At 47.2% G+C, this 17,354-nt stretch overlaps 1 long non-coding RNA gene across 1 annotated transcript; it reads right to left on the bottom strand.

Moving 5' to 3' along the window:
- Positions 1–472: 472 nt before the first annotated feature.
- On the bottom strand, positions 473–15,850 carry LOC144121693 (uncharacterized). The gene is made up of 5 exons (XR_013312671.1): positions 15,723–15,850; positions 14,331–14,398; positions 13,594–13,680; positions 9,439–9,580; positions 473–4,587 (listed from the first exon to the last, which is right to left on the bottom strand). It is a non-coding gene; the product is annotated as an uncharacterized LOC144121693 (long non-coding RNA).
- Positions 15,851–17,354: the final 1,504 nt, after the last annotated feature.

The raw sequence follows: 17,354 nt of genomic DNA, 5'->3' as shown, positions 1-17,354 counted from the left end.
TCCAAATTTTCGGAAAAAAACATGAAAAAAAACGTTTTTTTCCCGATTGTTCAAAATTTCCTGAAATTTTGCATCTCTAATCATAACAGATCCCTGGCTATGTTTCATGTATTGAAAATTTGTGGTCATGTCTAAGAGGATCCATTCAAAGCAGTCAGCGCATTTATCAGCTATTATTGAAAAACTGTTCATAGTTCCCGTAAAACGAACGATTTTTTTTTTGTGTGAAAATCATATTTTCATTTTCTTTCTAAACCGCCATCTGCTGGTCGTATTGCCTTCCTTAAAATTTCGTATTGGCTTTGTGCAATATAGACGATAAGATTACCGTAGTATGCGACTACTCTCGAATCTTCTGCTGTTTTCCAATAAACACAAAGTAATTGTGTATGAACTTACGTGTTTCAAATATATTGGCACGGCAATGACCGCCGTCACAAGAATAGCGAATAAACAAGAAGAAAAGCGAGAATGTCATAGAAGCATAAATTTATTTTTGTGCTCAGCCAGAAGTTTGTTCTTGCACCAAATAGTGAACTTTAATATTTATTTTTGCCTTTCAAGAAGTGCTTGCAATAGCGAGTCTTCGCTCTATCAATAAAATATGAGAAGTAAGATACCGGGTGACATTCAACCACGTCGAAGTCGGTCTGAAGGACACATCTTGGGCGAATTTTCGGCATCCGTGGTATTCTCATTTCTTAAGCTTAGTCTGTGAAGGCAGGGCATCTGCCAATATGCTGTCGCTGCCTGAACTTCCGCTAGAAAACGTTGATCCCATACCACCCCAGGTTCCACCGGAGCCAAGGGAATCTAGAAGGCTTGTTGTTGCACCTCCGAGGCCTGACGAGAGCCCTGAGCTCCCACCCTGTACTGTGGAAACCTGTTGGTACTTTGTGGTCACGCCGCGCACTGGGGTCCCCCCAATGACAGATGTCTGGATAGGAGCCGTAAAAACAGTGCCAGTTGTTCCGGGCGCGCTGAAGGCTCCGCCCGCGACGTTTGTCAATCCAGGAATAAGCGTACTCGGTGTCTGGGTGATTGAGAGCGGACTAGCAAAGGCCGCGGATCCGATGGTGCCGGGCTGACGAGACACGACTACGCTGCCATCAGGGGCATGAACGATGTAGTGCGTGCCACTTACACCCAATGTAGAAATACCACCAAGTGGTGAGGTTCCGAGAAGACCCAGCCCAGGACTGCTAGGCTGATACGAAGTGAACCCAAAATGGCTCGGCTGTGAACCCATTGGAAGGACGTGAGTTAAGCCTTGTGTAGCAGGTGAAAGGATGCCACTAAGAGGGCTGGTTCCAACCCCCGGCAACCCCGGTATTAATGCGGAGACACCTGGTCGATGACGCCAGACTTTGAGTTGCCAGCGTGTTCCAGGCGCCTCATGACCTTCAACGACATAGTGAGGGTGACCGCCTAACGGAGAAGTTGCCAGGACATATGGATGTGTAGTGGTTGTAGTCGATAACAAGCCACTAGTTGTAGGAATTCCCGAGTATGCCAGGTAGCCTCCAGGGACTAGAGATGTTATGCCTGGGTGACCAAGCGTGGTTCCCAGCACACCACTTGTAGGCACAAAGCGACCGTTTACAAAGACCCCAGAAGCGCTGGTAGGGTAGAGTTGATTGAGGCCTGGAGTGCCGTACGCAGGAAGTGCTGATGTGCCGCTTGTCACACTAACGCCTTTTACACTCAGTACTCCCGGCGATATCCCTGGCTGCAACTTCTGCCCATTAATTTGTATACCAGATATCACAGGGGATGTCGTAACGGGTGACGTTGATTGTACATTGGTTGTATGGTATGTGCTTGAAACCACATGCGAGCCCGGGACTGTCTGCGGAGTTGTTTGGCCAGGAGAGGTGCCCTCGGCAGTTACAGTCTTGGATAGTACTGTTTCTTTAATACCCGTCGGTGTTGTTTGAGGCTGGGTGGCAGTCAGCAATGCTTTAGTAATTTCTTTTCTTACGCTTGTACTTGTCTGGGACCCGGGTCGCCTTCCAGAAAGACCAAGAACTGCATCAATTGTATCGGATGTACCGGAAAGACCAAAAGGAGCATGCGATCCTCCCCGGTTCAGAGGCTGCCCTGTCCCATATAGAAGTTGGGTTAGTGGATCATTTCCGCTGCTTCCATACGGCTTGCGTAGGCGGCGAAGAAGTTCTATGGTCCTGGTAGTTGAGCTCAAGGGCCCTCCACTGATCGTTCCCAAGGGCCCAAGTAACGCGGGGTCGATGCCGGCCAGTACCGCCAAATATCTAGCTCTGACACTATTTGGATCTAAGCTTCCGTCGCTAAGCATGGAAGTCAGACCGCTAATTCCATCCAGCCCAGTGCCAAAAGGCAAAGTACCGCTAATTCCGTCAAGGCTGGTGCCAAAAGGCGAAGTACCTGTAATTCCATCTAGGCCGGTGCCAATAGGCGAAGTGCCATCTCCTGACAAACCAAATTCACCTGGTGCACCACCTAGTAATGTCTTCCTTAGGATGGAGTTATAAAGACGCGAACCAGGTCTAGCGCCTAGAAGTCGCAGCAGACGATACGGAGAGGTTCTTGACCAACTTCTCACTATGGATCTTAGATACCTTCTCACACGTGGATCCGCCCCATACGGTCCCCTTAGTAGACGATTGAGTGGGCTGTTGGGGTCACTAGACAGTGAGGACAGTGGCCCAAGTCCTTGTAATAGGCTATCACTCGTCGGTATAAGCTGTCCGTCTGGAGTCAGTGTGTACCCGCGTGGATATCCTTGAAGTCCGCTCGTCTTGGCGGTAATAGATTTAATGATGCCTGGAATGACTTCATCAGTTTGATCAGTGCCAGGGAACGTTAGACCGTGACGTGAGAGACCACCGGTGGCATCGCTTACGGGCACAAGCGTTCCGTCAGGCGACTGTACGTAACGAACACCTGCTGGGCTTGTACTCGTTACACTGGGAACTGTTGCTGACTTAGAGTACGTGGGCTGTACTCCAGCAAGAGTAACACCGATAGGCGAATTTGGTTCAGTTGTGGGAACTAGCTTACCATCAGGTGATAGCGTGTAACGGACACCAGACGTAGTACTGATTGTACTCGTGCCCATTAGCCCCGGTGTCGGGATAGTTCCACCAAGTCCAGGATAGCCTGGATAAAATGGGCTCCTTGTAAAAGGGTATGCTCCAAAGGGGAATCGCGGATAGAAAGGCGAGCCTGGTGTCGAAGACCCGAAAGGTCCCATCGTTCCTCCAGGGTAAAATGGCCACGGGCTTCCGGGAAACTGGCTGCCAGGAAAACCGGACCAAGGACTACCGTAGGGTCCACTGTAGGGCCCTCCGTAAGGGCTACCGTAGGGACTGCCAAAAAGACCTCCAGGAAAACCGCCATAAGGATCACTGAGAGGGCTTCCATATGGGCCTCCCCTCGTAGATGAAAACAAGTTAGGCCACAATCCCGAAGGTATATCTCCTAATGGCGACATATTTGAATAGAGCAGACGGTCGACAGGGGACAACCCTAAAGGAGAAGAGCTGTCGCTAGTCAGAAGTGCTCGAAGGAGACCTGTACGGGTACTTGGATATGAAAGCCTGCTTCTCAGCAAAAGGTTCCTCAAGCCTGGGAGCCCACCTGATACAATTCCTAATCTTCGAATACTGTCGAGGGTACTTGGGGACCCTAGATATCCAATAAGGTCGCTACCCACGGGACGAACAGGAACTCTGTTGAGAAGACTTTGTATCGTTTCTGGTAAGCGTGGAAGCCTCGGCTGCTGGTAGCCAAGCTTATAATAAAGAATTTCAGGATCTAGGGCTTGCACGTTCGGTGGAAGAAATCCAACCTTACGCCCCAGTACCCACTTCCATTTCCGGCCTACACCTGTGGTGTAGCCTGGAACTTCGACCTCTACACCATGACCGGTCACACCACCTGGAAAAGCGCCTTGCCTTGTCAATCCAACTGTAGAGGCTGATGGAACATAGCCTATTGTAGTCGTTGAGGCAGCGTGTGTAGGGGTTGTTGTCAGCCCTGGAGAAGGGGGAGAGGCAGGAGTTCCGCCTTGGTTGCCGCGGCCGCCAATGCCGCTACCGAAGATTGTGTTTGATGTTTCTCCTCCCTGTAGAGTTGTGAACCCGCCTGTTCCTCCAGGAGTGGAAGTCGGTGTGGATGTGGTGACACCTCCACCCGGTAAGGCAGTATTTCCGTCACCAATCCATCCGCCCTGGGAGGAACTGCCTCCCTGGCCCTGAAGCGAGGTGGTAATGCCGATCGTAGAAAATCCAGTACTACCACCGGTGACCTTGTTTACATCAACACCAGTGCTTCCATCGCCCTGTGTTCCCTGTCCTCTGCCGCCAGTAGTGTAAAAGGTATCGGTCTGACTCACGCCTGTACGAATACTCTTAATAGATGAAAATGGATCAACGTCAACTTCAACTTTTCCGCGTACGGTCTTTCTTGCCGTCTTTTTTTTCCCACCGACGGCGACCGTCTTTACGGTCTCACCCTTGAAGCCCTTGCTGCTGCCGGATGCACTGACTGTCTTTACAGCGCTCTTTGTGACGCTCATTTCAGAAGTCTCAGAGGGCTGACTTGCATCTGCAATACAAAAAATTACAGCAGAATATTAGGACGCGAGAAATTCTTTACAGCCCGTTAGCAGTTACGCGCAAGAAAATTTATAACAACTAACAACTCCAAATCTTTTTTTATGACTTGCAAACTATAAAATACAGAAAGAACCCTCCATACCATACCATTAAAAAGGCAGTAGAGTTTTCAGGGAAATAGACATTTTTTCCACAAATAATAAATTGAATGACTGCGGTACGCTTCTAGAATGATTTCTACATGTCGCTCTTGAAACCGCCAGCATCCAGCGGTTACTTTCCCTTTATGCTACCGTCTCCACGTCCCATTTTCCACCTCAGAAGCGCAGGCGCACTCTCTGGGGAATGGTATCCAGAAAATCTAAAATAAAAAGCAAATTATTACATGCTAATAATTAGAAAACTAAATAGAAATATCAGCATAAAATGAAGCTTTTTTCGTACACACCTTGCTTACTGAATTTAACTCCCAAAATGCAAAAATACAATTACCTTTAGTTTCAGTTCATTGCGTGCGGTAGATGTTTTTAAAACGAATTTGTTTCATATTTTTGCGTACAACTTGCTAGTCTGGCAACCTCTGATCGTTGACGTCACAATGGAACACGCGTCCCGCATCGTCTGCTGCGCGCTGCATGCTACAATGAGGTTCTTGCGTGCACACCGTGGATGACGGTCGCTCGTAAAGTTTCTAATGTGAAACCACTGCTACACTAGCAAAGCTGAAAAACCCCGGGTTTTAGTGAAGCCTCAAACTTTCACCTTTGAAGGAGCTCCAGCAGTGGAGGCCTTGCGCCGCTGTTCCGCCAATGCATGGAACCTCCCCCCCCCCTCCCCCTCCCCGCCCCCTGTCCACGCGCGGCTGCCGGGAGGGGGCGAACCTGCATACCCCTCCGTGCGTGGCTTTTGATAGCTGCGGACGATAAGATCTTTTGTGGGGTTGCCTTTGAGGCGGTGTTCTCTCAGGTGCTTTCGCACGTCCTACTCGGTTTAATTTCTTTAAAACTTTACTATCTTTTTCTTGGGATAGCTAACCAAAACGCATTTTCCGTGTTTTCGTATCGGAAGCCTTCAGCATAGTACGCGAGCTGAGTGATCCTTGGGAAAGTCGACTTGCTCATGGCGCCCGTCTATTGACTGTCGAGGAAACAGAAATCAATGGGCCCTTGATGTGTTATTTACACTTAGAACCATCTTATTTCTGGGTTATGGGTGTATTCTCTATTAGCCAAGTTCACCCGTATGTGAAACGCGGCACGTGCCGTGGATGCCTTCCCTAATGTGCGCCTTGATGCGCGTGGCGGTCGCGTTCCGTCGCTGGCTACCAAGTTCTTGCCCGCTATTCGTCGGCTCGATAATTAAACTCAAATTATCACATGGTAACACTAGAATCAAACTTTACGGCACGAAAGGTGCAGAGAAATGTTCCGAATGCGACGACTTCCCACCGCATGCATGGTTGAGTAGCTATGTGTACGTGTTAGTCGAGTATACATTCTTTTCTGCGGGTCGAACCCTTTTTCAAAACCAAGCCACAAGTAAAACTCAACACGACTCCTATGTTTCACGGCCCGCACCGACGAATACCCTTCTCCGTCTTCATTTCTCTTCAACGCCGCGCGACTGCTCCGGTTCCTGAAGCTATATGTGACTGCTCGTTTTTTTTTTTCTGCTGCTTGCAGTTGTTAAGTAAAAAACTATGTATTCGCTAAATGAGTGCTGCAAGATAACGGTACACCATTTAGCATTCGCCCCTCGCGCGCGAAGTTCCCCCAGAAATGCGATGATTACGGCAACTGCAGCCCCGCGCTGACGTTGTTTACATAGATGGGCACAAAAAGTCCTGCTCGTTTGCATGGCATTAAACGCAAGGCGGGCTGTCCTTATCTCAAATATTATCTACTCTCCCTTGCAAATTGTGGTTTCACTCGTTTACTCACTACGAAAACACTGCAATAAGCGCTGATGATACAGCCACTTGCCTGTGAAACACTTCGCGTAAGACCGGCGCTTCCTCCTAACTGTATCTGCTTCCTCCGATGGCATCCTTACTTGATTTTAAATCGCTTCATCTCGGAATACGTTCGGCAACCATTTGCATTAAAGAAAAACCGCCAAATTTGTTGCCCAGAGTCGACAACGAAGAGTGCTGCTGGCTGCTTGGAGCACATTCTCTGCAGACCGGGTCACACCGACACTTTGCCCTTATTGTACACACATCCTACGATGTAAGCAATCCTTGCTTTGGGGTTACTGTAGCCAGAACTTCACTCGACGGCCATTTGCATGTGCTAAAACCTGTTAATACGCTCTCCCACAATCGGCCAATTAGCACATGAACCTCGCGGACTTGCTAGGACTCGTCACAAAAGGTGCCGTCATTCCGCTGTCAACTGAAATTGAATAATCTGGCAAAAGATCACTCCTGACTAGTATTAAATTGTGAAGATATGAAATTCATCCGCTCATTACGCTTTTTTCGATGCGGATAAGGTACACACGAGCACAGTTTTTCAGGCCGTCGCCTCACCGGGCGTGTAGCTTTCGTTTAGCCGCACAAGCCCGAGCGACGGCGGCAAGCGACGAGCGGCACCGTTCGCGGTGTTTTGCCCGCCGCTTGCCTACCTGCTCGGTTCTATGCACAGGCACCGAATGAAAACATCTTCACTGGTGCACGCACGTCGCGTATGTCACCGTGGATAGCGTGAACTTTCCCACTAAGTTATAATTACTTTTTATTTTACAGAATGTCATTCCAAGTAGCCCTCCCACCGCACTCTTCTGGTTCCCACTGAGCTCACTCTTTGCACTACAACGATACGCGGTCGTTGGTCGTGCTGGCGTTGTGATCAGTGTAGTGTGGCACACCGGTGCGTCAGCGACAGCATCTGCATACCGACCAGCCCGCCGACCGTCGATCGACGCATCTGCCTAGTGTGAACAGTCCGTACGTATACCTACGAAAATCTACGTCACTTTTATCGTTTTTGCCGCTCCATTCACTCATCTATGAGGGACAACTGCTACTTCAATCGCCCACGAAAGTACAGGAGACAAGAGACCTCGTTGCCCGCATTGCAACAACGATAGCAGACGACGCTGCCTCATGTATGCCTTTGTGACGACACGCGAGCATTCAATATGGCGGACGCTGCCGGTGGAAAGAGTGTTCCGGTATCGATTTCGATGGCGTTTTTTGGAATATACCGCGCGTCCCGGGCACCGAAATTTTGGAAGTTGAATCAGACTCTAGTATTATTTACTCAAGTACAAATTTGCAATATCAAGAACAAGCATGTCATGGCGCCTTTAATTTTCTCGAACACTAGCGCTTTCTATGCGCGTAAAATGGCTTCTTCGTTGAAAAATCGCAAATTAAAGTGACATTCTTAAATTCCACTCTTTGAATCGTGAACGCCATTACACCAGTTTTGTGATGTGTATACCACCGTCAAATCAAAGACATCTGGAACCTCTCGGCGAATTAAAACGAATGCAGGGGCCATATTCTTTATCGATTCTTGAAATTTTCCATTTCATTTGGCCCTTACGTAACTGTGACAAAGGCAACACCAGTTAGTAATGTAAACGGACAATCAAAGACACAGCCGACCTGGTCGCAGTGCCACCGTGAGCCAACCTCGGGCCGGCGCAACGAGTACGGCTGACTCATCAGACCTGCGCCTATTCGTCGCACAAACGACGCTCAGTTTCTTTGCCGAGGCTATATTGTGGCTATAATGCTCTGAAGTGTCAAACGTATTCTCCTGCGCCATCATTCATGGTCGTTAGTGCAAGTCCGCGGTCGAGTGCGACACAGGCTCGAGACGTGTTTATGCAAATAAGCGGCATCAAGGGCGCGTTTCGGTCACGGCCGGCATGACGTCTGCTCTAATGCCCTCCCTCAAAGGGAGAAGTGACCAGAAACATAGGGGCAAATGCAATGGTAGGGAAATCGACCTTTATAGAATACTTCCTCAAAACTATTTCCATACCATCAGATGCACATTTCTTATATTATCCGGAACATGGCGTTGCCATAGAATTCCTGCGAACAACAATTTGCTATTATACATGCTAATGGCAGCCGCCCCGTTCGGAAACGAAGCGAATGACCTTGAAGGCTTGGGCTATGCTTCCACTTCGGAAGTTGCTATGTACGATGGCTCTACGCAGGGCGATAAGGCGGCACGCGGAGCGAGCGACATTTTGAATTCTCCTATCTCAATATAGCGCACCGCACTTCTTTATTATTTTATTAGTTTCCTGCGGAAACAGAGTTGCACGCGAATGCTAAGGGGAATTTCTGACTGCCAAATAATTCACATGGCCAGGAGAGGCCGTCGAAATTCTCGAGAGGCGCCGCTGAACTTATTTTGTCATTGATTGGTTGATTTTCTGCCTTTCTGTTCTCAATAGTATGGCATGTTTCCAGGTCTGCTGCACTAATTTCAGTCTAGCTGGTCTTAGTATTCCCAATTAATCTTCAGTTTGGAAAGATGAACTTCATATTCAAAGATACAAATCGCCTTGGTGTCGAACAGCACCGCGGTATGTTCGACAGCTGCCGCCTAGATGTCGGTTTGTATCTCGGCATTGGAAACTGCACAACGTGTGACGAAATAAAAAAATCGCATGCCACGTTTTTTAATAAAGCCTCTGTAGCTGGGGTAGTAAATCTGCATGCTTGTAGTATGTTGCTGCACCTATTATATCAGATGTACTTATTAGCCGCTGGCTACAGTCGCCGACACTTAGGTTAGAGTCCCGAACGAACCAGCTTCCAGCCAGCGTAATTGAAATCTAATATGTCTTTTAATGGCGGGTGTGCACCAGTTACCTGCATTCAGAACGCTGCTGGTATCCCGCTTTCTGATACGGAGCGGCCTCCTGGATGACTGAGGCCATTGATGGGAGAAACCAAAATGCTGGCTGTGTGGAGGGAAGCACAGTCCCGATCGGCAGATTCCACGTCTGTTCCACTGCATCGTTGAGAAACGGAATAATTGTCTAAGAGCATGAAAACTTCAAATATTAGAATAAAAACTCTATTGCGCACACATCCGCAAATCGCCCACAAGATGGCTAATAGCAATGCTCCTTTGTGCGTGCGTGCGTGCGTGTGCGTGGGCGTGCGTGCGTGTGCGTGTGTGTGTGTGTGTGTGTGTGTGTGTGTGTGTGTGTGTGTGTGTGTGTGTGTGTGTGTGTGTGTGTGTGTGTGTGTGTGTGTGTGTGTGTGTGTGTGTGCGTGCGTGCGCGCGCGCGTGCGTGCGTGTGTGTGTGTGTATGTGTGTGTGTGTGTGTGTGTGTGTGTGTGCGTGTGCGTGCGTGCGCGCGCGTGTGTGTGTGTGTGTGTGTGTGTGTGTGTGTGTGTGTGTGTGTGTGTGTGTGTGTGTGTGTGTGTGTGTGTGTGTGTGTGTGTGTGTGTGTGTGTGTGTGTGTGTGTGTGTGTGTGTGTGTGTGTGTGTGTTATGCAATACACTATAGCAGAAATGTGTTGAACACTACAGACAACCCCTCGTTCTTCAAAGGGCACTGAGATCCGAGTAAACACGTTTTCTTGCTTTCTTGGATTTCACCTCCGGACAAATGCATCTACATTAAGTCCACACTACCCGCGAGCATGTGCCCAGCAGTGACAAGCCAGGACCACACTACCCGCGAGCATGTGCCCAGCAGTGACAAGCCAGGACCACACTACCCGCGAGCATGTGCCCAGCAGTGACAATCCAGGTCCACAAACTAACATTGCTGGCCCATCACAGCACTTTAAAGCTTCAATAGAGCCGCAAACCTGAACGCAGAATATTCTATCATTCACACAGCATATTTTATATTTTGGCGCCCATTGTATTCATGTCTTGCTTAACGTTTTAAAAAAAGGATAAAAATTTGAGGACACGTGGATGGATTACCGGTCTCTCGCTGACTAACCCTGCGCTCTTGGAAGATATTGTTAAAACTGTTCCAGACTTATTAATACGCAACAGCAGTTGTTCTCAGTAGACGTTTGGCTAATCTACATATAAAGTTGACCAATGCAGTTTAACAATGAAGTTGCATAGAGAAGGTGTGCCTACTTCGCGCTTTAAGCGCGAATTGTTTCGGCGAGTCTTTTTCATTGTACATTCTGTTAAATAATGTGGTAATAGACTATCATGACGATAATTGCGAAGTGGGTTGGTTCTTCGTGGCAAAAACTGCGCTGCTGGCGCATTTTGTACCAGAAAGCTCAAAGAATGCCGTTCAGGAGTCGCACCGGTAATAACAGACATGTACATTAAGGGTGGAGCAAGCGTTCTTCAGGCAGTACCACGTGTGACAATGCGATTCAGATACCCTCTCTCACTAGAACCACGTGGGAAGGGCAAGGGCAACGGACGCCACTTATGGCGTGCAGGTGTGCCACTTTTGGCTGCGTGATCGTGGGCTCAGAGATCGTCGCACTTGTGGGGTCTACTTAGAAGGCACAGGTTGCAACGTACGTTCAGATGTCACCCAGGTTACAATTATTACCGTCACTCTTTCGATGCGGGGTATTGCGAAAAGTCTCGGAGTTCACCTCCCATTCATATTTTAAGTTAGAGATTTCCTTAACCTCTTCACTGCATGCACTATATTCGTTCAATTCACTACCATGCTGAGAATGACTTGCCCATACTTCCCTCCTTGTGCATACGAAGCATTCCACTCAGTTCTTGTAGTGACATGCAAATTCATCATCTAACTTAAATGTTTCATATCTCAGACACTATCAGAACATAACTTGACCAGGGCTGTTGCTCTCGCCCCTCAACAACATTCTCCATAAGTGTCATCATGAGCCTAACTACGCCCACTGGAGAACAAAGGTCTCCACCATAGTTTTCCAATTAACCCTATCCTGTACCAGTTGAGGCCACCTTATTTTGCAAACGGCCTACCTCATCCGTCTGTAAGATTTTTTTCTCCCCCTGCTACACTTGTCTTCTCTTGGAATCCAGTGCATTACCCTCAACGACCATTGCAGCCTTTCGCTCGCGTTATAAGCCCTGGCCTTGCCCATTTCGCTTTTATTTTTACTGGGAACGCATTACGTCATGTTTGTTCCCTGACCTACTCCGCTTTATTCCTGTCTCTTAATATTAAAGCTATATTTTACTTTCCCTGACCCGCTTGGTGCTCACCAACTTAAGTAGAACCCTTTTCTTTAGCCTCTACGTTTCTTCCCTATAGGTGAGCATCGGTAAGGCTCACCTGTTATAGACTGTCGGGAGCAGAAGTGGTGTATACCGCTCGGCGCCTGGCGGAGCGAGCAAAAACTGCATCGCAGTACCATCTACAGACAACACCTGAGATCGCGACAGGCGACCGGGAAACCTTTCTAATCTGCAGGCATGACGCTTGATTCGTTTGGTTGCAACGCTCTGCAGCACGAGGAAATGGCAAGCATCGCCTCTGCAGTAGCAACCCAGGGATCTTCTGCTTATTTTTCTTCTTGTTTTCGTTGCGCTTTCAATAAAATTGCTGATGGCCTGGCTCTGTTAGGCCACGACATACGTAGCGAAAGCGCGGCGACTTCTGGATCGGAAGAGTTAATATATGAAACCCGTGCATTCACTAGATGCTCATTTATTCAACATAGAAGCTAGAGCCATCGTGGCGTAGTGCAAATAAAAAAAATTATTTGCAAAACTTGTCTATGTGTTGCAGGTTCTCCGCTGTGCGAGGAAGAAAGTGCAGGTGATGCACAGAATATTTGCTGCGTTCGTATGGTGTTTCCAATGGGAACCCATGCGTCGCGATTACCTATTTCTTTCTCTGGAGTCTGGTGCAATAGGCCTTGTTCACTTATTCGTGCATCAGCTTGTTTCGAGTTTTTTTTCTTTTTCAAATCGTCAAACAACCCTTTTTTAGTAGCCGTGCTTATTAGACGTCTCAGTGCTCATTTGCCTTTCCTCTTCACACCGACGGGACGCACTCGTGAGGGGCATTTATGGGGATTCCTTAAGAAAGTTGCTGACACCTTCGATTTCCCCACTGTTCGCTTTTCTTTAGACTACCTATATAGCCTCTCCAGAAGGCAGATGACTCAGGCACTTACAGAGTATCTATTCCCTGTACCGTTGTACCGGCAACCTTTTCTGGAGTTCCTTGACACCAGTGTTTTAAAGCGTGTTAGGCGAATGTGCATTTCTTCTGCCGCAAAAATATTATTCTATAAACTGCACGTATCCACGCTGCATATGAAGGCATGGCTTCATGCTAAGGAGATGCTTGGTCCATGGACGGTGAATTGCCGCCTGTGCGATACACCAGAGACAATTGACCATTGTTTTATTCTGTGCATTGATGCTAAATTCTTCTGGGACATTTTAAAACGAACAATTAAGAAGGACATTCACATAACACCCTACAGCATCCGTTTTTGCCTGCGGAGGAAAGCTGTGTTGTGCGTTATGATGTATTTATGTTGCTGAGACTATTTAGCCTCTGGAAGAGCCACGTGATGGACCGCCACGCCAAATCACCACGGTCGTCGAAATCTTTGTTTCGTGAACAATGTGCTTTGGTGCGGGGAGTATATGCTGCCCTGCAAGAGCCGCCTAGCTGGCTCCCTATCTGGATGCGTGTGTGTGCCTCCCAAACTTTTGATGTTTTGGAAGGAGGGATCATGAAGGGGTAAGGTGGCCTTGTGTTTTTTGGCCTAAGCGCGCTTAGAGTTTTCTTTTCGGCACTATTTCCATGCAATAAATAAAAAGCGTGACACCCCAATAGTCTACAGTGTACCCCAAAAACAGATATAAATATACTATCGCACTGCGAATGCACGCCAGGATGTAGCAAAGTAATTTGCACCCCTGTTATACAAGCGCCAAAACATTGCATAGGGCAAAGAAATAAAAGCGCAAGTGACACTTCGTTCACATGTTTCTTCGCTCCCCTGAAATATTGAGGTACTTTTCTACAGAGTAACTGTGGTCCTGGTAGTACTGGGTCGAACTTATAGCCTTACCCCACAACGCGTTCCATCCTTTTCCAGTGCCAAAGCCAAGCGTAAGCCGTAGCCGTCGAAATAGCTGCAGTAGTATCGGCATGGTGGCTGGAGAACGATAAAAGTCAAATATTGCGCATTTTAATAAGAATCCTAAGCTATTAGCTCTATCCACTGATTTAAATGCAGATTAATACATGCTAACAAAGGAAACACTTATTCTATTCACCTCGACATGTAATGTGCTCGCCCAAAAATTCAAGGTGCTGACGGTGTGACGTGCCACCAATGCAGGTTATAATTTGTCGTAATACCGAAGTTCATCCCGCTAAGCCTTGGAAAGGAAGCGGGAGCTACTTTCCTGTTAGTTTTCAGTCAGCAAAATTCCAGCAAGTCAAGCAGCCGAAACTGGGCTGAACAATCCAACCAGCTACAACAAAACGCTCTCTTAACTGAGCACAGGTAGAAAGTCGGAGTTGCAGTCTAAAACTGAATATTTTGCCTTGTCCAAAAGTGGGCTATTTTCTTTCAGAGCCAGCCGAAAAGCCAAGAAGTTTCTTTTTATACGATTTCAACCAAAGAGTAGAACAAGCAGCAGGTAGCTAAATTGCGGCTTTTCATAAGTTTAGCCGCTTAAAAGCGAAAAGCGTTCCGCGCAAACGCCTTATCGTAGCATTTTCTACACACTATTGCGACAAAGATGGCTGTATTAGAAAAGATAAATAAAAACAACATTATACAGGTGACTGCGAACTTACTGTCAGGAGACCCCTAACTCTTCTGCATCGATATCCTTGCGTCTTTACGCTGCAGGTCACCAAAACAGCTGGAAGAGTGACATTGATAGTTATTACGAGCTCTGGGCAGTAAAAGCGCAGTTTGAAATTCGCAAATTCAACCATACAATTTTCGCGTTGTGGTGTTGTAATATGCAAAAGGTGCACGAGTTTTTATGCTCGAGGATTGCACAATAGAACCCTCCATCGATTATGTAATACTACGTGCCTGTGCACTTAGACCCTATATTTAGTGTAAATGCCATGGCTGGCACAGCCGTACAGCGCATGTAACAACGGAAGTCAGAGCACAAGCTCGCAGGGCCTACGTCGTCCTGCCTTGCTTAATTTCATTCCATGCTGCATAAACCCTAAGGACGGATGGGACGCAGACTAGAAGAATTTTCCTCCTCTGGCCACCAAACAGAAGCCATCGTGCCGAATTTTTTGTTGGTGGCGGTTTGAGGTCTTGTTCTTGCACCTAAATTTACTGTTTATCTAAATTTTGTATTTCGTTTTAACAAGTGATGTGTATTTCCCGACTGTCAAGTAAACCTTAAAAAATAGGTTGAGCTCCCATTTATTGAAGATATGGCTTTGTTTTCTACCAAGAAGGTATCGTTTATTCAAGGTATTGCTTGTTTTCTGCCAAGACGATATTTTCAGCACGCTGAATGCTGACAATTCAATCTTTTCTGCGAAGTCCAGGGTAGGGGACGGTTCGGGTGGTTAATGCGACACATCTTTGTAAGCTCTAGAAATCTGAACTCAAGCCGTCCAAAAGCCTGCATTCACAATCGCTGAGGGGCCGTGGCAGTAAGAAGGCGCACATGATCTCATTAAAAAGGATAAGCGGAATGTCACTATACCAAAGATATCGCTTGGCAAACCTAATTTTGAATCAAACCCCAATGCCTACTGCTCGTATCTGGAAAGGGGAGTTCTGTGGGACAAATATTTTTACAGGGCTGTCATCGCCTGCCGTGCGGGAAAAACATATCACTTTCATGTCGGAAATTTCCCATTTTTGTCCTTTCCGCTGTAACTTCGACAAGGAAACCATTCCACTTAGAAATTTTTCTCCGCGACACTTTTTTAGCCTGACTGAGAGTGGTCTCGTAAGTCTCGATCAGAGTTTCGTTGCTACGCCACCTGTTAGCGAAAGTGGAAGTTACTGTCTGCACTTATTACTAAACCAAGTTCATAAACCACAGTACAAATGCAAGACAACTCCGCATCCACACCGTGTGCTTAACATTCCTTCAGCCTAGTTCACAAAGCAGACATGAGGAAAACCAAGGGCGGATAACGAAACTTTGCCCTGTAAGCTGATGCCGTGAGAAGGTCTGCGATGAAATTCAAACTGAAACTTACCTAACATAGCCAGAAGCGGAAGGCAGCCTCGTGTGGCAGCCATGGCCCTCGTCTGCCGCGGGCGTCTCCGCTTACTGGACGTTTGTGTGAGCGCGAGAACTTAAGGCTGGCACAAGCACTGTAAGCGCTGGCCTTGTATTCTTAAGCCATTTTTGGAGCGCATTGTCTTTCTCCTGCAACAAAGAACCGCGGGATCTGATATGCACGCAGTCTCCAGCATGTAACATTGCCTGCTAACAAAAAAACGCTCAAAAAGAACTTTAGACTTTCGTTACCTACGTCTGGGATGAACTTCTATTGTCTTAGAGTTTTTCAGTGGACGTCGGGAAGGCAGGCCTTTACAGGACGCGTTACGCAATATGAAGGGTTCTCCGTGCGCACAATAGGGTTTGCCTCCAGGGTGAGAAAGGGTCACCTTCAAGTATATGTAGAGGATATATATCAGTATAGTGACAACTTGAGACAGCTGGGCTCTGACGACGGTATTACAGCTACATATTTGCCACACTTCAGTGACGAGCAGCATGCGCATGTGTCAGACGTATTCATAGCAGCTCTACAAGAACAGACGGCGTCTGCTTGCGGGCCGAAACAAACAAGTCACTGACACTCAGTGATCAAAGAAATACATTGAAGCATTTTGGTCCCTGTATAAGAGCAAAAAACGGAATACTATTTACTCACGCTGCTCGTACTTGGATCCCATTGTCGTGAGCGCAGTAGGCGCGTCACACATGAGAGACTGACGCGACTTCTTAACGAGAATTACTAGCGGAATATATCTCAAGGTCCCTGAAGTACATTCGGGCAATCCGATTGAGCGGCACTAAACCTACATTCGGCTGTCTCAGGTCTACAACTCATCCGTCTTGAGTGCACCAAGAAATGCATTAGTTGTTTTTTGAATTGGACATAGAATGCTCACAATGCAGAGATCAGTGAACTATTAACAAAGCAGCAGCTGTGAAATTGAAGAAGAGGGCGGAGTTTCTATGTAAATAAATATACAGTCTATGAACTACAATCAGGATGTCTAGTCCAACTATCGTACTGATTTTAACTCGACGCGTATATTTACATGTTTCATGGAAGTAGAGTAATTTGTTCATGTGCGTGTAATTAGAGGCTTCCCCTTCGGGACTATATGATGTAAGTTTCAGTATCGGAACGGAAGTATTATTCTACAAAAAGCATGCTTTTCTTAAGCCCAGCCAAGGGGCACAACTTCGAGCACACGTGATTGCTGAATTTATAAGACATAATTGACCAAATGCGAAAGGGCGCGAAGAAACGAGGACGAACACACAAAGACAGGATAGGTTTAGTCCTCGTTTCTTTGTGCCAGTTCACCTTTGTTTAATTATGTCTCGTTAAAGCGAACTGGGTCAAACTAAAGCAGTGCTAAACGTACACACAACCTATTCTTTAATAATGGTGCTACGTGAAGTCAAGCCGATGAAAGAGAACGACATGACGGATGATGATGGCATGATATAATCCCTGCGCCTGGCACGAGCGCTCCGTGCAGTGCCACAGCCCATTTAATCGTCTGCTATTCCGTGAGAGAGAGGAATAAAAACGTTTAATGCACAGAACTTTATTTTCCACCCATGTACGAGGCTCCCTACTCCC

The sequence above is a fragment of the Amblyomma americanum genome, chromosome 2, assembly GCF_052857255.1.
Source record: "Amblyomma americanum isolate KBUSLIRL-KWMA chromosome 2, ASM5285725v1, whole genome shotgun sequence".
Classification (NCBI taxonomy): domain Eukaryota; kingdom Metazoa; phylum Arthropoda; class Arachnida; order Ixodida; family Ixodidae; genus Amblyomma; species Amblyomma americanum.
Note: the sequence above shows the minus strand (reverse complement) of the source record. Positions and strands in the feature narration are given on the sequence as shown.